A 22,722-nucleotide genomic window follows, 5' to 3' on the forward strand; every position below is an offset into this window, starting at 1 on the left:
TTCAAAACACCTTAGTTAAAAATTAAAAAAACAGGGATGGCACACACAATTTTGTTTTAATGCTTAATAGCGAAACTGCTTAGTAAAATGACATTTTTGAGAAGAAAGGGGTTACCAGTTGCAATATTTATGTGATTGTTTCAGACTGGTTTCCTACTAGTTTGTGTAAATTATCATGCGGATCGATGAAATTCAGCCTGGATTCTCAATCATTTACCTTTTTTTTTTTTTTTTTAAACACACGTACTAGCTGCCAAGTTCTTTAAAATAAATTGGAATCTGTGATTTTAATAAAGGACATTGTTCCTAAGTTACACGCTTTTGAAATAAGTATTGCTTTGCAAACTTCTTATTTTTAGAACATAATATTGTAATGTTTTTTATATCAACTAAAAACAAACCAATAATGATGTTTTGTACTCCTTCATTTTGGACCATTCATTAACTAAAACTTGCGCATACACATTACAATTTATACTTTTCCAGCATACACTTTTCTCGAGACCAACAATTAAATCTGTCAAGATCTTGTGACATGTCAATGTCACCACTCGTGTTCCAATTTCTACCAGCTGGCCACACCACAAGGAAGTCCAGAACATTATGCACGAGCTGGGTGGATTTCACAAAGGTAGTACTAACTTAGGACTAGTCCTAGGCAATGCTAAGAGATAGGACCAGTCCTAAGTTAGGATGAGTTACTGGTCCTAACTTAGGACCAGTCCTATCTCTTAGCATTGCTTAGGACTAGTTTTAAGTTAGGAATACCTTTGTGAAATCCACTCCAATGTTACACTTTTGGAGGACCCATGCGCGTTCATAAAATTAAAACCCGTCCGTTGAAACACTGAAGAGACCTTTGCAAGTCTACTCTCTAGGAAGTTATCAATTTTCAGCCCGTGGTCGTGTTCCTTGTGTCATAGGTATTCATTGAAACTGTTTGAATTCCTATTGATACAGTTACCAGACTTACTTCAGATAAATTTCTGCAGATTTGTTTTGGCTGTCTCTGTGTCAAGTGCTCAGATTGAAATACTGCCGTTTGAGGGTAATGATTTCGTCTTAAAAAGTGGTAAGTTATGTATTAAAATTGTACTTTCTACGTAGTCACTGTCCTTGATACATTTCAACACAGAAGATGTGGTAGACTGCTGGGTGTTTTAAAAGCCGAAACGTGTTTTCCTGTATATAGAGCGCTCTTTGCATGTCACTCAGTATGATTCTGTGCAGTGGACGTATGGACAGATGGAGAGGGTGTTGTCAACACACAAATCACAACAATGTTGATGTAAAAACAGGACAAAATAAAGCGACAAACTGAGTGAAGGGTCATATTAAAATTTTTGTTGTAGTTTGCAATGATCGTTACCCTCCCATCCTCCCGACTGTCGACATCGCACCGCAGATCAATCAAGGCCCTTTTTGTTAGAATTTGTGTTATGATTTTTGGAAGTGATAAAATGGATAACTTTCCGTATGGCGCCACCACTTTTTCACTCATTTTTACAAAAAGGGATATCTCATTGAGGTAAATAAGATACTATATTATTTCATATCGAATGAAAAAGTGGTGGCGCCATACGGAAACTTTTCCGGTAAAATTTTGGGAAATATGGGGTGGATTTCACAAAGAGTTAGGACTACCGACTAGTCTTATCTTGAGTTAGGACCAGTTACTCGTCAACAGTTACTCGGCCTAACTTAGGACTATCCAATTGTATATCTCCTAGGAGTAGGACTAATCCTAAGTTAGGACTAAGAAACTAGTCCTATCTCTTTGTGAAATCGACCCCAGGTCACTTACACACTCAGACCAGTAAAAATAAAATCATTGTCTCCTTTTTCATTGTTCATACCTTGCTTAGCTCTGTTTAGTGTTAGTTCTGACTGCATTCTGCCTGTCTCTTTCTTCTATCCATGTACATATACTTCATATACCTGCTTTTGTCACTTAAAGTATTTTGTTAGGTTGACAGAAAACTCTGCTCTAGCTAGCCTTAGGCTAAGGTCGAAACTTGAGGCATATAAACTTGTTTGCATTTATTAAATATATCATAATTTTTCATTCCCTCTCTATTATTAAGTTTCGTCTACACCAAATGTTCTTGTTTAGAGTAGGCTTATTATGCAGCTGAAGGGAATGGCCCCCCGTACTGATATTCCTGGCCGTCTTGAAGAATTTCTTGCTGTCAACTTTTTCCAATCCCTTGACCAGCTTAAAGGTTTCGATCAGGTCATTTCTATAGTTGCCTTTGTTCTTGTGTGTACAAGTTCAGGGCTTGAAGTCTTTTTGTGTAGGGGTGGCTTTTCAACTGTGTTGTGGCACCAACTTGGTAGCTCTTCTCTGTACATTTTCAAGAACCTGTTTGTCATTTTTGAATCCAGGATTCCAGGATTGAACGCAATACATATTCCAAATGCGGCCTTACAGAGAGAATGCATTTTACACATTTCAAGTCAGTTGATTTTACCAAAACAACAACGACTTTCTTTTATGCTGTATGTTTGTCCATACAAATTTACACTTTCTGTAGGCCTACTGTTTTAAAACCAGGTTGTACAGTACAGTTTTATTGACAAACTTGAACTGTAATTATTAACAGCCTTCGAGTCGTGAAAAGATCATTCATAAATACCCCAGACAGTTTCGCTACTCCTATTGGTGGATTTTGAGCGCATCACATGGGGGTGTTTAAACGGATGATAATGACCAGCTGGAGCTGTTTATAATCGGCTGGCTTCTGCGTGTCGGGCACGCAAGATTATCACGCGGAACGGAATTCATAGCTATTTGTAACAGCGCGTAATCTATTTCTAAGCACGTGCTCGTACACACAACCCACGCGCAACAAACAGATTCTACAAAAAGTTATTTAAAAAAATATTTCAAACCTCAAATTTTCAATTGTCAAAGTGTCTATAATTGTATTTGTTTAACGTTTTTTTAACAAAAGGGCATTTATGAATGGGAATAAAAGAGTTAGTTGACTCGTTCTTAAACGTCCCTTTAAAACCTTGCAGGGTCGGTGCCGTGCGATAAAAGCCCCTTGCCTTCGGCTCATGCCTTTATCACATGGCATCGACCCTGGTGGTTTTAAACGGCCGTTTTAAAGAACTTGTCGCCACCCTTTTATTCCCTTATTAAAAGTACGGATGTCAACAGCTTTTCAATTCTGTACAAAACCTTATTAAATCAAGTTACAAGGTACCGTACAGTGCATCACCGGCAGTGATGAACAACTGCTGCTGCCATGTTCACTGCCCTTGAATCAATTGGGTAAAACATTGATGGTAGTTGCTGCTGCTATGTACTCTTTTTAAATAAAAATAGAAATAATAGTTACGAGTCTGGTCTACAAGACTCTACCTGTACTAGACAAGTGTTTTTCAAAAAATTATAACTCTGCTGTGCAAAGGGCCTTATATCTTTTTAAAATTAAATGAAAGTGATGTTCAAATGCTGACTTTGAGTATGATAAATCTATCTTTCAATAGACTCTTTGCATAACACGAAACGCTACACTGACGCGCACGTTTTCACGCACAAAGAACAGCTACCGTCCAATCATTTGCCTCCTTTGACCCCAATGAGGGCGCTTTTCAAACCCAGTGAGGGGGCTTTTTGAGCGTGTGACGTCACATGCAAGGGGTCTATTCTGTTGCCTCATTCTCATCTTCTTCATCTTCGATTAATTTAGTCAGCAAAATATCTTTCCATACATCTCACACTAACAGGACTTGAACTTTGCTCTTGAAGCGCCACGGCAGTTTTCCTCTGGTAAGGTGCACTTATATACAGGGAAATGTAAGTTTGTATTGGAATGTTGCAGAGGGCACCACAGCAAAAGCACAGGGCACCACGGCTATAGTATTGCTGTAGGTGCCATGGGGTAATTCAAGGACTGCAATGTTACACATAATAACAGAGCCATGCATCATTTATCATCTTCTGCATCTTCTTCATCGTCATTGATTTAGTCAGCAAAATATATCTTTCCTTCATGCTCTCATCGCTAACTTGCCTCCTCCAGAGGGGTTTAACTTGGCACACCTTGCCAAACCACAACAATGCGTGGCCTTCACTTCACATTGTTCCCTCATGTCAACAAGTTTGGGTCACATCCTCTTTTCCCGCCTACTTGAACCATTGAATCACAGACAGGCTGCGATCTTGTGGTTAAACTGCCTTTGGCTGCTGTGCACTTCCTGTCCTTGGAAATGAAATATCAACCAGGGGATACCACCCACTCTCACCATAGAAAAAAAGAAAGAAAGAAAGATCAATGTATACGAGTAATATTGGCAGTGACATTTAATCCAATTCTCTGTCCGTGGTACAGGGTACCACGTGGTGTCATTTCTTGTGGCTACACAATTTATCAAAATGTATGAATTGTCAAGATCTCAAAAGGACAAAACAGAGAGAATGTCTGTGGTTTTTCATCGTTGGAGAAGTTGACGTTGTGAAAGGATTGAATATCGCAGAGTCCTCGAAGGTGTAGACAATTATCATACGTATATTATTCCATGGGTACAATATAAACACATCATAGAGGGAAAATTCAGCAATTTCCTTTCTAACTTAGTTCTTGTACCCTTAAATGTACCTACATGTAGAGACCAGCTTTTTTAGCAAGAGATATTTATAAGGGCGGCTGAAAATGTCTTTTAATGCCATTATGCACTTTCGGAACAGAAAAAAAAAAAAAAGTTCACAGATTTACAAATAACTTACAGGGTTTAAAGAAGGTAATGGTAAAAGACTTCTCTTGAAATATTATTCCATGAAATGCTTTACTTTTTGAAAAAACATTGAAACAATTATCAATTCTCGACATCGAGAATTACAGATTTATGGTAAACACATGTCATGACACGGCGAAACGTGCGAAAACAAGAGTGGGTTTTCCCGTTGTTTTCTCCCGACTCCGATGACCGATTGAGCCTAAATTTTCACAGGTTTGTTATTTTATATAGAAGTTGTGATACACGAAGTGTGGGCCTTTGGACAATACTGTTTACCGAAAGTGTCCAATGGCTTTAAAAGTTAAAAATAGGATAACACTATAAAACAACAATACACCGTGTTGTTGCCTTTCTCCATGGTTGTACTATATTGTTCATTTAAGTGTAAAGCCCCGCGATGCAAATTTGACGACACAGATTCATCATTCCAAGGAAACCAATAAAATGTAGCTCTGTGCAATCAGATCTAGTGGTATAGTTCTACATTTTCCCGTTAAAAATAAAGAAATAATCTCAATGTAAGAGGCAGTTGAGTACTGGTAGTGTTTAAAGTAAAAGGAATTATGTAGCACCTTTTAAAGTGGTTTGCAAGGTGATTTGGCAGAATCTGCATCCAACCATGCCAGAACACCTTGGAAAACCATTTTTCTTAAAGTAACAAAATGAGCTCTTTTCATGCATTACACAAACACATTGGAACCTGTTCCTTGCTCTATGCTTCAGCATAGGTCTACCATCCCATCCAAAGGATGAAGCAGTTAGGCTACAGTTACATTTTGTGTCTTGCTCAAGGACACACGCTCCATTACTGGGTTGGAACCCAACACACCAATCTAACTATTTTGAGTCTGCCGCACTAGACCACTCAGTCTTGACGCTCCATATTGCAACATTATTTGCAATATAAGTAGTCACGTTAGGAAGAGAAATGCAGTGTATTATACATGAACCACAAATTTATCACAGATTTTGAAGGGATATTTTGCCTTGGATTTGGCACTTTAGGCTTGTTAAGCGTTTATTGAAATGGTTGGTAAGAGGGTCTAAAAGTAGAACATAATGATTTACACAAATATTCCTTGAAGTTGTGTAGTTTTCCTTTTACTTTGTGAACGAACATGTAGTCTGCCCCTTTGTAAAAACAAATGTTTGACTCCTAAAAACGGCGGACCGTGTGTTAGTACACGAAGTAAAAGAAGAACCACACAATTTTTAGGTTTATTTGTGTGGATTTCTTCACTAAGTATTCTACTTTAATAACATCTTTTCAACCATTCATATAATGATAAAAGCTGTGGCTTCTTTATATGTCACTCCAAAATATGTCACTCAGTGACGTTCATGGCTCTTCAACATTATTACTCCTTGGCACTTATTTAAAAAAACACTATGTCAGCTCCCTTAGAAATGTACAGCCTGTTCTGCCAATTAGTAAATAAAGTGCTTCAACAGGGAGATCAAAGCTCTGAACAGGAAATGAACAAAACCGAAAGTGCCCAATTCAAAGCAATGTGTGCCTTTAAATACAGTTCTTTAGGGAATTACAACATTACACAAAAGTGTTCTTGACTTCCTATTTGGCATTGAGAAATCATTCATGCACAACAGCACAAGCATCTCTTTAAAAGTATCTATATATTGTAGAGTCATTTTATTACCTTCAAGTTGAAGTCGTTAAATGTTTTTAGAAACATAAAAATTCTACTGGTTTTAAATGTGCTGGTGTAAAGGAAACTGGCTTTAAATTTAGTTGGTGGTTTAGGTACTAATCACAAGGTGCTTGCCAGTCGGAAGCCATTCAATAATATATAGCCAGGGATCACATTTAACTATGGCCCTTTTCGAATCTTCGGCTTTGGATTCGGCTTTCAGGCTAGCTTGGCCTCCAATTGCTTTGACAATATTGTGCATGCTTTGCGTACGTGCTCAGTGCTTCAGACAAGAGAATGGAGCCTGAAGCCGAATCTAAAGCCGAAGCCGTGGTTTTGAAAAGGGCCTATGATACAGCCTAGGAAGTTATTAGACAGGGATCACCTTTTAAAGACTCTGGACACTTGGTAATTACTCAAAATAATTGTTAGCATAAAAACTTACTTTACTTGGTAACGAGCAATGGAGAGCTGCTGATAGTATAAAACATTGTGAGAAACGACTCCCTCTGAAAAAACGTAGTTTTGGGAAAGAAGTAATTTCTCACTGAAATAAAATTGAATTCGAGAGCCTGAAAAAGCACGCAACTTTTTTCTTTCATTATTCTCTCGCAACTTCGACGACCAATTGAGTTAAAAATTTCAACTTATTGTATGCATTTATGTTAAGACACCAGATGAGAAGACATAGTAATAGTGTTAGATTCCTGGTGGTAAATTTGTTACTCGCCCAAAAATTCATTGGAAATTCTTTGCAACATGTATTATTAAAATACCCCAAAGTTTTTAATTAAAACACTGTACAAGGCTTCTAAATTGATGACAGATTTGTTTTGTCATTATTTATTGACATCAGTAATGTTAACGACCAACAGTCTCTGGAATGCTTCTTATAAACACAAATGGCACCGTCAAATACATTAAAAACTTGTCACTGCGCAAGGCCATGTAAAAAATGTAATTATAAGTACCAGGCATACACACATTAATCTCATTGTTGTTGTACATACAAAACTGTTTATGTTATTTGTACATTTTGTACATATTTTAAATGTTTATCCTCCAAGAATTAAAATTTAATATTGGTGTAACAAATATCAATGTATTGTTTAAATAAGCAAAAACAATTTTGAAAGATAAAGCTGCACCATCTCCTTTGATAACAGCTTTTTTATTTAAAATTCAAACCAGTTTTGAACCAAAGGTGCTTTTAACACGGAGTTTTAACAGCTTTAAATCAGAATATATAAAATGCTCTTTTCTAATGTATTTTTTTTTTATAAATGAAATGGGTTGACAAACTCCTAGCCACATTTTGCTGGACCGTATCACATACCTGCCACAGCACAGAAAACAAGATGTAAAAATTTCCATTGATCTGTCCGAAATTAGAAAAATTCCTGCATTAACGAAGGCAATTAAATTACATGTAGAAACAACAAGAGCCACCTTTAATTACAGATTGTTACTTGCACTGTCCATTATCCACCCAAACAAAAGTGTCTTGATTCATTGTGAATGCCGCACGATGACGTCCGTAATGCACCCAATTGCAAGGCATCTCGCGTCTGAAAATTATCACTCAATTAATAACTCTGTGTTTCCTCTACCCATTGGGTCTACTGCTGGTCCATGGGAAAGATGATAATTTGAATAAACAATGATCTGTGGAGGAGGGATGCGGGGGAATATCATGGGGGAACAAAATTTAGTTAGTGTCCACCGCAGCTGACCATTAAAAGAGGTATTGAGCCCATTTTGATGTCTAAATATTCTGAGCTGTTTCTAGCCAATGTGATTAAAAGGTGACAACATTTAAAGGGGGGAGGAGGGTTGCTAAATTATCTTGTGTGTATCTACTTGCCAGGTAGAGTTTGTTCTTAGAGAACTGTCTTGCTTTATTCTACTGCCGCGGAGTAGATAATCGGAGGTTCGGGAGACTTCTCAGTTCTGAAAAGAACTGTCCTGCTTTATAACTATTTACCAGAGCGGATGGTATAGAAAAGAGACTGGACTACTACTTTAGCTTATAGGATCGTAATTAACTGTAGTGCCGCGGAGTCAATTCTGAATTGGTCTCAATGTTTCGACTAGCTTGCTCTAGTCATCGTCAAAAAGCAGGACAGTTCTTTTCAGAACTGAGAAGTCTCCCGAACCTCCGATTATCTACTCCGCGGCAGTAGAATAAAGCAAGACAGTTCACTAAGAACAAACTCTACCCGGCAAGTAGATACACACATGGTGTTACCGCAAACCAAATATACATTGATATCTCACCATGCAATGCCTCAAATCCTATATTAAATTATCTTGTTTAATGTTAAACCAAAGTTACAATACTACAACTGTTTTGATCTGTAGCAGGCTGACTGTCTCAGGTAAATTACACATTAGGGAAAGTGCTTGGGATGGATTTCTCAAAGAGTTAAGACGAGTCTTATCTCGAGTTGGGGCGAGTTTTTGTCCTAACTTAGGACTAGCCATACGTATTTAACATCTCCTAGGACTAGTCCTAACCTAACTCTTTGTAAAATTGACCCCTGATTTTATTTTTTTTTATAGTTCAGCTACATATATTTAGATTTATGTTTTATATTTAGATATTTAAATTTAATATTTTTATAAATTTGGTTTTATATGTAGATTTATGATGTGTTTAAATTACATTACGCTTTAAACCTTTTAAAAATCTTCCAGATTGCACAGAAGGCTTTTCTTAAGTGACACATAAACACCATTTAAAAAAGATATTCAATTTAGGGTTTTTCAATTCTGGTTTTGTCAAAAAACAACTAAATCGTTAAACATGTGAACTGTTTTAATTTCAAAGAGCACCAGAGAAGATTGGTCTCGTTTGTCATGCGGGTAATAATTCTTCAATACTCAACAGAACTAGAATAGATTAGGCCAAGTAAAATAAATAACATGTTGCTCGTCCCTGCCCGCCTCGGTTTTGGCGGCCGCACCAATTTTTGTGTTATTTGTTATTAAAAAATAAAAAAAATAAAAAATTATTGAGCAGTTTCATCATCTTTCTCACATGTATTCCTACAAGAATAGCTATTGCAACGCATAATGAGAAACTCTTTACTTTGAAACGTTTTGCCCTTTCTTTTAGGTTTGCATGCCACAGTACTTTGCACAATGGGCGCTGCCACGCACACAGAATAACTTTTGAGCAGAAGCAAGAATGACTCTTTAGAAATAATTACAATGTATCAAAAATAGACACAGAAACACACACAGAATTTGAGGACATACTGAACATACTCATAAAACCATCTTCAAATACGATATGGCGACCATCTTAGACATGGTGGCCATCTTGACAAAAATAACAAAAAATTAAAAAATAACAAATAACAAGGACCTCCCTCACCAACTTTTTCAAAAAGTCTGGACGAGCAACATGTTATTTAATTTACTTGGCCTTATAGCTGACTGTAAATCAACATTTGAGCAGAAACACCAGATCACCGTACATTGTAGCAAGTACAGATGACAGTCATGAGTTTACTTGCCAGGGCCCTATTTCATAATGCCTGTAAGCACAACAATTTGCTTAGCATGAAATTTCTTCCTTGATAAAAACAAGATTACCAACCAAATTTTAAATTGTTGCATATATTGCTTGTTACTGGCATTCAGCTGTTGTTTGCTTATATATATCCTGTTAATCACATGGAAATTTGGTTGGTAATCCTGTTTTTATTAAGGAAGAAATTTCATGCTAAGCAAATTTTTGTGCTTAGCAGCTCTATGAAATTGGTCCCTGATGCTACAATCACTGGCCTTGGGCCTGCAGTCCAAATGTTGTGTCAATTTTGAGCCCTGGGGTGCGTTCCACTCGCGCAAACGTTGTCAACAATTTCAAGTGGAACGAGTTGTTTGCCGCCACCGTTCGCGAACGTTGGCAACTTTAGGCGAACGTACTTCGGAGGTGTTGGCGAGTGATTTTTAAAATGGCGGACAAGCATACGGTATTATTTCTTTGTCACAAACATAATTACATTGTATTTTTGGTGGATGATAATGCAGATTTGGAATAACAAAGTTAATTAGTTGATGTAATGATGTCAAAAAGAGGACTATTGCAGCAAAAACGAAGTTAAAAAAAAACCTACGTATGGTGCGCGCCATCTTCATTTCAGGGCGCCGCCATATTGACATCGCATATACGCACCAATCGTTCAAACGATAAAAAAACGTTTGCGCGAACAGTTGCGAGTCGTTTGCGCGAGTGGAACGCACCCCTGATCTCATTTTAAAAAGCCATTGGACACTTTCGGAACAGAAAAATTAAAAGTTCACAGATTTACAAATAACTTACATGTACAGGGTTTACACAAGGTAATGGTGAAAGACTTCTCTTGAAATATTATTCCATGAAATGCTTTACTTTTCGAGAAAACAATATAAATTCTCGATATCGAGAATTACTGATTTATTTTTAACATTTATTTTTATTTATGTCATGACACGGCGAAACGTGCGGATACACGGGTGGGTTTTCCTGTTATTTTCTCCCGACTTCGATGACGAATTGAGCCTAAATTTTCACAGGTTTGTTATTTTATAAGTTGTGATACACGAAGTGTTGGCCTTGGACAATACTGTTTTACCGAAAGTGTCCAATGGCTTTAATGCATCCATTTTTTCTGGATAATTTCCTATAATATAAATTATAAGTTTTTATCAGAAATTATCTACACTGTATACTTTAAGCTCTGGCAGCGGGATGTACATGTAGCACGCCAAACTGACTAAGTCAAGTCTTTTTAATTCACCTACTTTTATGACTAATTTCCTTAGAAAATATAAACATTCTGTCGTAAGAAATCATCTACACTGTACACTGTATCTTATCAGATCTGGCAGCGGGATGTAGCCTGCGAAGTGACTAAGTCAAGTCTCTCTATTCACATATTTTAATGGCTAATAATTTCCTTAAAAGTGTTTATTCTGCCCAAAAGAAATCATCTACATGTACAAATGTACACTGAAACATAATCTACACCGTATCTTAACAGATCTGGCAGCGAGATGTACATGTAGCATGCTGAACTGACTAGGTCAGGTCTTTTTAATTCACTTATTTTTATGGCTAATTTCCTTAAAAATCTACTACAATTCTGTCATAAGAAATCATCTACACTCTATCTTATAAGATCTGGCAGCGGGATGTAGCACGCCGAACTGACTAAGTCAAGTCTTTCTAATTCACCTATTTTTCTGGCTAATTTCCTTAAAACTTAAACATTCTGTTGTAAGAAATCATGTATAAGTATACTGTATCAAGTCAAGTCATTTTAATCCACCCATTTTTATTACCAATTTCCTTAAAACTTAAACATTCTGTTGTAAGAAATCATGTACAATGTATCTTATGAGATCTGGCAGCGGAATGTATTGTAGCACGCCAAACTGACTAAAACAAGTCAAGTTGTTTTAATAAACCCATTTTTATTGCCAATTTCCTGTAAAAACATAAACATTCTGTCTTTAGAAATCATGTACACTTGTATTTTATAAGATCTGGCAGTGGGATGTAGAACGCCGAACTGACTAAGTCAAGTCTTTTCAATTCACCTTTTTTATGGCTAATTTCCTTAAATATAAACATTCTGTCATAAGAAATCATCTACACTCCATCTGGCAGAGATGCATGTAGCACGCCAAACTGACAAGTCAAGCCTTTTTAATTCACTTATTTTTATAGCTAATTTTCTCTAAAAATATATAATAATTCTGTCATAAGGAATCATCTTCACTGTATCTTATAAGATAGCGGGATGTAGCACGCCGAACTGACTTAGTCAAGTTGAGTGTCCATAATAACAGGATGCTTACAGCTTTTGTAAGTCTTCACGTTCTTACTCGCTCCTCAGTCTCCCCTTCTTCTCTCTCTCTCCGTCTCTCTCGCTCTTCATCTCCCGTCCCCGTCTCATTCTCTCCTAAATGCCAGAGGTCGCCTCTTGAGGTCAACGTTGTATATTGACTGCATAACTGGCGTGCAAAATTACATTAAGGCAGAGTTACGTGTGGGTTCTGGGATGTGTGTGTGTGTGTGTATACGTCGTACATGAACGTGTATACAACACCAGCAGGATATGGTCCGTATATTACAAAAGCTGCTTCACTCTCCTCGTGAACATTTCTTTATTTATTACAACAGTGTGAATCCCATCGTGGTGGCGGCCGGTCAGGTTTTTTTTTTCAAACACAATAATTGGTGAATGAAATCATTTATGTCAGTGTGTCCGAGTGTGGTGTTGGATACCGATGTCATCTCACCAGCGCTGCATCTCACCACTTCTGGTCTTTTAATTTGTCTAATGTCTTAGTCTGTCTGTGGGATATATATAAGTGACGTTGCATGCCCGTGGATGTATTTATTATCGCTGCACACGCGAGGGGCTGTTTGTCCAAACAGTGAGTATTCCTAAATAGAAAGTCTTTTGTAACATCTGTGTCGGTGAATTTTGTAGATGGAAACTGTCGGTTTAAAGCAGGCTTACAAGGTTAAATTCTGTTGTGGGATGCATTCACTTTCCAAACGATTGAGTCCTCGAGAAAGTGGGGAACAATTATATATCTCTAAACCTCGTGTGTAAAATGTCATTTTATTTTATGTTATTTCAGTGCAGAATTTTAAAATACAACGTTCGCCATTTTATAAAAACAAATGGGTCTGTGCATTCCAATGAGGAATTAATGCATCAATCATAAAAGCTTAAATTTAATGCCGTTTCAATTGAATGTCATCCAAATTCAGGAATGAATTAAAAATTATTTGTACAAAATGTACTTAGACCATGTATTTGAAAATTTACATCATCACAGATTTTTTTGTTTTTTTGTGCAAAAAATTGCACTAAAAAGAGTGTCAAACAAAGCATTTTAATGTGAGGTAAGACACTGATTCTTTTTCCATTTTCACAATGACTCTTTTGTAAAAAAAAAAAAAGAGTAAATCACAAAACAAAAATTAAGCGTACTTAATTAATTTCTGTGTAATTATTTATCACCATTTTCCCAGTTAAGGCTTTATATTTTTTGACATGTTTCCAAAAAAGAAAAACAAATTTTAAAGCCATTGGACACTTTCTGTAAACAGTATTGTCCAAGGCCCACATTTCGTGTATCACAACTTCTATATAAAATAACAAACCTGTGAAAATTTAGGCTCAATCGGCCACCGGAGTCGGGAGAAAATAACGGGAAAACCCACCCTTGTTTCCGCATGTTTCCTCGTGTCATGACATGTGTTCAAAATAAAATTGTAATTCTCGCTATCGAGAATTGATATTGTTTTAATGTTTTCTCAAAAAGTAAAGCATTTCATGGGATAATATTTCAAGAGAAGTCTTTCACCATTACCTTCTGTAAACCCTGTAAGTTATTTGTAAATCTGTGAACTTTTGTTTTGTTTTTTGTACCGAAAGTGTATAATGGCTTTAAATCATATTGGTACTGAAATGAAGAGAGTACATTTTTGTTAAATATTTGTAAATGTCCGCGCAGGGACATTTAGTTTCTTCTTTAGAACCTTTTGAAGAGTGGCTTTTCAGCCATGTTTTTTTTGGGCGGGGGTGGGGGTTACTTGCATTCATAACAACAAATTTTTAATTAAAAAGGGAAACCCATTTACTTCGATGGTTAAAATGTAAATGGAGGTTGGGCAAATGTTGCAGCGAATGTTTGGCAAATGTTGCGTCCTTATCATTTTGGTACAAGCTGCTGTTATACATGTAACTGAATAGACCGTCAATTTACATTGTATAACGTAATGCATAATAAGATGTACATTATAATATTCAATGGTGTTTGAATGTCATAAGTCCACTTGTTGTAGGTCCTGGACTCAATTTCATAAAGCTGTTAAACAATAAATACTGCTTGACAAATTTCTTTTCTATTCTAAGCAAATATCGAGTGGGGCATCAGTACCCCAAGGCACACTTAATGGCTTAATTTTGGCTGGTAAACTAAACTGTTTCTACTAAGCAATACTTTAATGTTCTTAGCAGGCCTGTATGCTTCGGTTTTGAAAGGGCAAGGGCACCAAGGCATTTTCTCCTTGGTAAAGGGCACCCTATGAGGAAATTGTAAATATCTACTGTAGAGCATTTCAAGGGCACAAAGGCATTGACCAGGTGCCAGGTGGCATGGAGGCAATCACCTTTGTTGCAAAGGTAGTAAAATAGTAACGGGTGTAAAGTTCATACAGGTAGTTTTAAATTTGAGGACAAAGTACGCCGATTATCAAACGTTTCATAATAACATTTGTATATTCATACGATTCTTCAAGATCTCAAGTGGCCATTGGAGTCGCAGTTTCATTCTTTCTTTAGATATAGGTCAGTTGATAAACTATGTTAATGGGTCTGTCTATACTAATGGGTACAAGTGATAGCATTGCATTGGAATGATACTCAATGTGTTGTTAGCTTTTATTGGAATAGCCTTCGTATGGATCTGAGGTAAATTTGAATTTTTTTGGAAAAAACTAAGGAACATTACAAAATTGGTTTTGGTAACAAAACAGTTGCTGGCAGTGTAGTCACTTTATTCAATCCACCATACATAAACTGACAAACCTGTAGTAGTTTGAAATCGATCGACCATCTGTCACAAAAAAATCGTGAAAAACCGATCACTCATTTTGCAGGACATCGATGCAAAAAAATTAATTTAAAAAACCCGCTCACTGAGCGATAAACTCCATATGCGAAATTAGATAAGTTATTTCTCATCAAATATGACATTTCAGACAGAAACATTTCAAGGGATGTTTTCTACTATCATCATCATTAGACCGTGTAAGTTTTATGTGAATCTGCGATCTTCACAATTTTTGTTCTTACCAATTCCTTTAAATATGATCTTTTATTAGCAACTTGTTCGGTAAGTAATGATCACATTGATTGAGTGATTCTAAGCTGCCAACCTGTCCCTTGTTTATCATTCTTTGTTTTTCGTCTGCCCAGGAGGGAAACGTACTAAACCTTTTTGCATCACCATTTTCCTACATGCTTGCCTTTAATATTTTAATGTGCACACATGCCCTGAGCTTAGTTCCTTATTGCTTTATTGTATGAATAATGTTGAGTTTCGCTGTACCACAAAATTAATATTGCATGTTGTTTTTAGTGTGTAATAAATGTTTCAACTATATCTACTTAATCAATCTAGACAACGGCACAATATTTCATCTCAGGGAATTTTTTTTCCCCAATTTCCAATATTGTTAGTGTTTCCTTTTGTACCCCTCCCCACCCTGCCAAAAAAGGAAAAAAGAAAACAAAATATTCAGAAAACGAAACATTTTATTTTAGGGAAAATTATAAAATGTAATGTTCACGAACAGGGTGGACTGGAACTTGAAAACAGCACAAATTCAATACTAGATGCTGTTGAATTTTACATCCACAGCCTTTATACAGTCAAATCTGTCCCAATATGACAAAAACTTGTTGTCACCCCAAAATTGGATTAAAATTTACCCTGTTATTTAATTTCCCTTGTGGCGTATTTTTACACTATTACAGTGGAAAAAACCCCAAATAATTAGCTTTTGCAAATTGCTAACCAACCAAAGGGACCTAAATGATACAAATGGTAAAATCTGTTAGCTGGTTAGTGGCCTTACGTTTCGATGATAGCAGAGTCTTTCTCTTGCCCTTTGATGCAGGCCACTAACAAATTGTTTACAATAGTTTGGGGTTGATCAAAATAAAAATGGACTAAACGGAGCTATATACATGTAGCCCTATGTTTGCGGTCTCCCTATTTTGTCAATATCTTTGTATACTTGATTAAAAGGATATCAAACACAGTGGCATGTCACACCATTTTAGGGCGAGGTTAGAGATTTCCATTTTTTTATAAGGACTCTATTTGAAAATGGGTGCATCTCACATCTGAACCTGACCTTTCTCTTTAATAAGCACAGATTACTACCCAGTGGGCGAACAGGTGAATGGATTGCCTGGGCGTGTATTTAGCTTAAAACTGGATGTACTTGGACAACAAGAATTGTAACAATATAATTGGGGAAACAATAAATAAATCAATCAAACAATCATGGTTTTTCATGCCCGGTTCATACTTCGTCACATGGCTGTGTTTGCAGCCAATATTTCGCAGGAGTTGAACACAGTTCAACCGTTGCGAATTATTCGTTTGTGAATTTATGACGTCAAAATTTGTATCGTAATTTGTATCTTAAGTTGTAGTTTTCTGTACACTGTATACCATGTGCATTGTTTCCATAGTGTATTGGATGTGCATCTATTGAACAACCATGCACTGTACATTATTTAGCTCAAAACTTTATGTACATAGAGAACAGGAATTGTAACAATGTAAATTGGGGAAACATTAAATAATTCAATCAAACAATCATGATGTTTAAGTTCTAGTCTGATCTGTGCACTACATGTACACATACCCTATGTGTATGTGCATCTTATGAACAACCATGCACTGTACTTGTATATACAAGTACAGTGCATTAATGTATTAGCTCAAAACTGAATGTCTCAGACTTGAACAAGAATTGTATCCTAAATGTAATTGGGGGAAACAATCAATCAATCATGATTTTTAAGTAGTAGACTAGTCTCTTACTGTGTGTGTGCATCTTACTTGGAATACATGTGCATCTAATGAACAGCCATGCACTGAGCATTTCAAAACTAGTAGTCCTTACATTGTACATGTACATGAACCTGTTTATAATAAACTTGCAATTATTCTGCAGTTCAGAGATAGGGGGAAAAAAGGCAGAAATCTATCCCTAAACCATTCGAACGACAACACAAAAAATGTTCCCAGAAATCCAAAATGTCAAACGGTCTCATAAATGATAATTCTTTCTCACTATCTCTCTTTTTGCCCTCAATTTTTCCAGAGCCCAGTCCTGCCACGGTTAGTATCACAATTCTCGTGGTCGCCAGGTGAGACGTTCAAACGTGTGTTATCGCCATAGCAACCCAACCTCCTGGAGGAGCGATCTCCCAAGGTAGTTTCTGTAATCTGCACTACCAAATTTGGCAAGCCTCAAGAATATAACGGAGAGAAGAAGAAGAAAAAAAAAGCAGGAACCTTTCACAGATGACAGACTTTCTCACAAGTGTATTCGTGTAATAAAGAAAGAGAAAGGGGGTGAAGGAAAAGAAGAAGAAAGAAAAAAACGTCCCACCATCTTGGCAGTTTTGTCTATATAAGGAAGACGGGATGGAGGATCTTGTTTAGTTTTGACGATGACGGAAGCTACTGTTGAGTGACAATTGTGTTTCTGGCTTGATTGTCATTTATCGTGGCATCTTTAGTTTTCTGCCTTGCTGGTGGTCATGATGTGGCTTTTATTTGAGAAGCTGGTGAGTGAAATTTGTTTTTGTTTGTTTTCTCAAAAATTACATCGGTTGTATTTTTTAATTTTCTATTAACATTTGTAGTTGTTTATTTTTTTTTGTGTGTCTGGTATTTTCAATTAGAATAATTTTATCGTTTAAGATTGTTACTGTAATTGTGGAATATACTACTGGTTGAATTTTAAACCATACAGTGACAACTTTGAATTTGAAAACTAAGGACTACTTCTCATAATTTGTCTGAAAAAAATATTTGTCTGAACAAAATATTTGTCTGGAACTTGCCGAGCTTGTAAAAAAAAAAAAATTCACACCACCTGGAAACTGATTATTCTATTTACTTTTTTATTATTCAAATAAAACAAAGCAAAACCTTTTTTTTCTGAACACAAATGCACAACAAAAACATTAATTGGGTGTTTTCTGTGAACCTGTTCAACCATGTTTTGGTTGGTTTCATGTACCTTAATTAGAGGGAGGGTACATCTTTGCTTTGGTAATTACTCTGAACAAATAATGATCATAAAAAAACTTAATTGGTAAGAAGCACTGTAGCTGTTGATAACATATAACTGTGAGAACTGATTCCTTCCGAGGAATAATGTCTTAGAGATGAATCGTTTCTCAGATTGTATATTCCAATTACAGTTCATTCTTCCTGCATTCTTCGTGCTTTCAGCACAGAAAAAAAAGTTGACAGATTTACAAATAACCTACAGGGTTTACAGAAGGTAATGGTGAAAGACTTCTCTTGAAATATTATTCCATGAAATGCTTTACTTTTTGAGAAAACATTAAAACAATATCAATTCTCGATATCGAGAATTACGGATTTATTTTAAACACATGTCATGACACGGCGAAACGTGCGTAAACAAGGGTGGGTTTTTCCGTTATTTTCTCCAGACTCCGATGACCGATTGAGCCTAAATTTTCACAAGTTTGTTATTTTATATTGAAGTTGTGATACACAAAGTGTGGGCCTTGGACAATACTGTTTACCGAAAGTGTCCAATGGCTTTAAGCAACTGCTGAAGATTTTCGGCAATATTATGTTCCACTCGGGTCTTGAAACTTGTAGCTTTCCCAAGTTTATTACATACTGTAGCTCATTATAATGTGTACGACATAATGCCATTCATGGTTTGTCCGTAGCTGTTTCACTTACTAGCCAACAAAAGACCATTTTTAGCTTTTCATGTCACTGGCCTGCGACCTTTTCCACAGATTCATTTTAGATATGGATGCTTTTCAACATTGAACTAGCCAGCTGGACCACTTGGGTAGAATTGTTGACTAGTTCTCGGGTCTTTGAACTAGCATCTGGCCAGGGGACCAGCTGCCATGCTGAAATATTGGTCTTGATGTAGCCCTGGTAGGACGTCAGTGGCAGTGCTTCCGTCCGAGTACAACCCGGGCTAGTAGTCTTCATCTAGCATGCTTATGAATATTATTGTTCAGAGTTTTTTGTTGAAGTGAAATTGTAAGTTCCAACACGCGCGTCATTTGGACATCGTCACTACACACGTCTGTCTCCAATTCCAGAACATGAATTAGGTCAATTATTGATTGGCCTAATTAGAAGTCGATGACCCAATTTTCCCGTCCTTGATACCTTGGATTCATCATCAGTAATTTTTTTTTTCTTTTTGGTTTTTTCTTTTTTTTTTAATCATAGAATTTGACTTGGACATAGAAATTTAATAACTGAATCCTTGGACTTTAATTTGTGTCAGTCGACCTTCGGAAAATGCGTATCTGCTGGGGGTACATGTAGGATTGGTTTGCAAATGGAAAATGGCTGAAACAGAAAATGAGAAGTAATCCTCTCGATAGCCTTGATACAGAACTGAGTTTTAGGTACTTAAAGATGCTACATTATCAGTGATTCAAGGGGGATTTTACCAGAAAAATCTATAGTATAATTTTAAATTTGTTAGGATGGTTGGTGTGGAATCATTAGATTGTTTGTTGATTATTTTAAGTCATACTTTTTTACTACTATGTGCTTTACATCTCTGGCACCAACACCAAGATCAAGGCTTAATTTCAAATAGCTGCTCAAGCAAAAAGTATTGCTTAAAGACACTGGACACGATTGGTAATTGTCAAAGACCAGTCTTCTCACTTGGTGTATCTCAACATAAAATAACAAACCTGTGAAAATTTGAGCTCAATTGGTCGTTGAAGTTGCGAGATAATAATGAAAGAAAAAACACCCTTGTCACACGAAGTTGTGTGCTTTCAGATGCTTGATTTCAAGCTCAAACACTAATTCTGAGGTCTCAAAATCAAATTTGTAGAAAATGACTTCTTCTCTCAAAAACTATGTTACTTCCGAGGGAGCCGTTTCTCACAATGTTGTATACTATCAACCTCTCCCCATTACTCGTTACCAAGTAAGTTTTTATGCTAATAATTATTTTGAGTAATAACATATAATAGTGTCCACTGCCTTTAAATTAAAATAACAGATTTCTGCTTAGCTAAAATGAGCAGGAAACCAGTTCACATGTGTGACATGCGGCACTTTGGCTGGTAACATTATTCTGGTAATCAAATTTGTTTTTGTACTGAGAGGTAATTTGTGTTCCTAAGTACAGTGTCCGATCTATGAAATGGGGCCCACATGGCCTAGGGGCAGGAGAGACCTATATGGTCTTCTTATCAATCCAGTTCCACATATACATAATGAGTTGCCTTTAATTGTACTTTAAAGATGCTATGTCAGATTTTTGGCCCCAAACATTAAAAAATTGATTTTTTTTGAGTGAAGGGTATTTCAAAGAGTATCACCAGCTCTAACGAAAAAAAAAGTTAAACTTTTACTTTTAATGGTCAGGAACCATGACAAAAATTTAAAACGTTTCTTATGAAACACATAAGAATTGGTCACGTGATACATTGTGTTGTCGGGATCCGACAAAAACTAATTTTGAGCACTTTATTTCACTGCTACCCATTATTGGCAGACTTTTTCGAGCAATGGCTCAAATGCAAGCTTGGAACTTTCTCGACCCATCAAAATACCGCTTGAATTTTAAATCAAAATTTGTGGGTCAAATCGGCCAAAAATCTGACATAGCATCTTTAAAGGCACTGGACACTATTGGTAATTACTCAACATAATTATTGGCATAAAACCTTACTTGGTAACGAGTTAATGGGGAGCTGTTGATAGTATAAAACATTGTGAGAAACGGCTTCCTCTGAAGTAACTTAGCTTTTGAGAAAGAAGTAATTTCTCAGTAAAATATTTGGCATCTGAGAGCACACAACTTGTGCAACATTATTGTCTCACAACTTTGATGACCAATTGAGCTCAAATCTTCACAGGTTTGTTATTGTATGCATATGTTGAGATACACCAAGTGAGAAGACTGGTTTTTGACAATTCCCAATAGTGTCCATTGTCTTTAAAGCAGGTAAAAAATACTTCATTGGTACAACCATAGAGAAAGGACAACAGATGATTGCCCCCATGCTCCCTTTTTATTTCCTGGTGCCCTCGAAATGCTCCGGTAGAAATTTTAATTTACAATTTCCTCAAATTTAACACCTATTTATTTCCTCATACATGTAAGGTGCCCTTTACCAAGGAAAAAATGCTTTGGTGCCCATACCCTTTCAAAAACGAAGCATGCAGGCCTGTTAAAGGGAAGGTGTATTTGTTTGGTAATCACTCTTAAAATTATTGACAATAACACCTTTAAAGGGTAGGTGTATGTTTGGTAATCAGTCTTTAAATTATTGACAATAATAACTTTAAAGGGATGTTTGGTAATCACTCTTCAAATTAATGACATTAACAACTTTAAAAGGTAGGTGTATGTTTGGTAATCAGTCTTGAAATTATTGACAATAATAACTTTAAAGGGATGTTTGGTAATCACTCTTCAAATTAATGACATTAACAGCTTTAAAGGGTGTTGGTAATCAGTCTTAAAATTAATGACAACAACAGCTTTAAAGGGTAGGTGTATGTTTGGTAATCACCCTTTAAATTAATGACAATAACTGCTTCAAAGGGTAGGTGTATGTTGTTAATCACTCTTTAAATTAATGACAATAACAAATTTAAAGGGATGTGTTTGGTAATCACTCTTAAAATTAACGACAATGCAAGCATTTTTACATTTTCTTTTCATTGTATACATCTTCACTTACAAAGTACTGATATCAAAGCCTGTATGCTTCGTTTTTGAAAGGGGCAAGGGCACCAAGGCATTTTCTCCTTGGTAAAGGGCACCCTATGAGGTAATTGTTAATGTCTACTTGAGAGTTTTAAAGACACTGGACACTATTGGTTATTGTCAAAGACCAGTCTTCTCACTTGGTTTATCTCAACATATGCATAAAATAACAAACCTGTGAAAAATTTGAGCTCAATTGGTTGTTGAAGTTGCAAGATAATAATGAAAGAAAAAACACCCTTGTCACGCGAAGTTGTGTGCGTTTTGATGGTTGATTTCGAGACCTCGCAAATGCTAAATCCGATGTCTCAAAATCTTATTCGTGGAAAATAACTTCTTTCTTGAAAACTATGTCACTTCAGAAGGAGCCGTTTCTCACAATGTTTTATACCATCAACCTCTCCCCATTACATGTCACCAAGTAAGGTTTTATGCTAATAATTATGTTGAGTAATTACCAATAGTGTCCACTGCCTTTAAGTACAAATTCCTAATTTTATCAATTTTTAAGGGCACCAGGGCAATGACCAGGGGGCATGGAGGCAATTGCCAAAATATCAGGGCCCAATTTCATAAAGCCTGTAAGCACAAACATTTGCTTAGCATGAAATTTTTCTTCCTTAATAAAAACAGGATTACCAACCAAATTTCCATTTGTTGCATATTGCTTTATACTGGTATTCAGCTTCTGTTTGATAAATCCTGAAAATCACGTGGAAATTTGGTTGGTAATCCTGTTTTTATTAAGGAAGAAAT

General features: G+C 36.3%; 1 protein-coding gene across 6 annotated transcripts in view; it reads left to right on the top strand.

Moving 5' to 3' along the window:
• The first annotated feature begins 1,003 nt into the window (after window positions 1-1,003).
• Window positions 1,004-22,722, top strand: part of LOC117290234 (membrane-associated phosphatidylinositol transfer protein 1-like) — a 79,230-nt gene continuing 57,511 nt past the window's right edge. For 4 of the 6 annotated variants that reach the window (XM_033771503.1, XM_033771506.1, XM_033771508.1 and 1 more), the window contains exons 1-2: window positions 12,479-12,827; window positions 17,311-17,779. The gene's annotated coding sequence lies outside the window, so the exon portion shown is untranslated. Of the gene's footprint in view, window positions 1,073-12,478; window positions 12,828-17,310; window positions 17,780-22,722 lie in introns of those variants that run through there. The other 2 variants (XM_033771504.1, XM_033771505.1) reach the window with 2 other exon arrangements.

The sequence above is a fragment of the Asterias rubens genome, chromosome 5, assembly GCF_902459465.1.
Source record: "Asterias rubens chromosome 5, eAstRub1.3, whole genome shotgun sequence".
Classification (NCBI taxonomy): Eukaryota; Metazoa; Echinodermata; class Asteroidea; order Forcipulatida; family Asteriidae; genus Asterias; species Asterias rubens.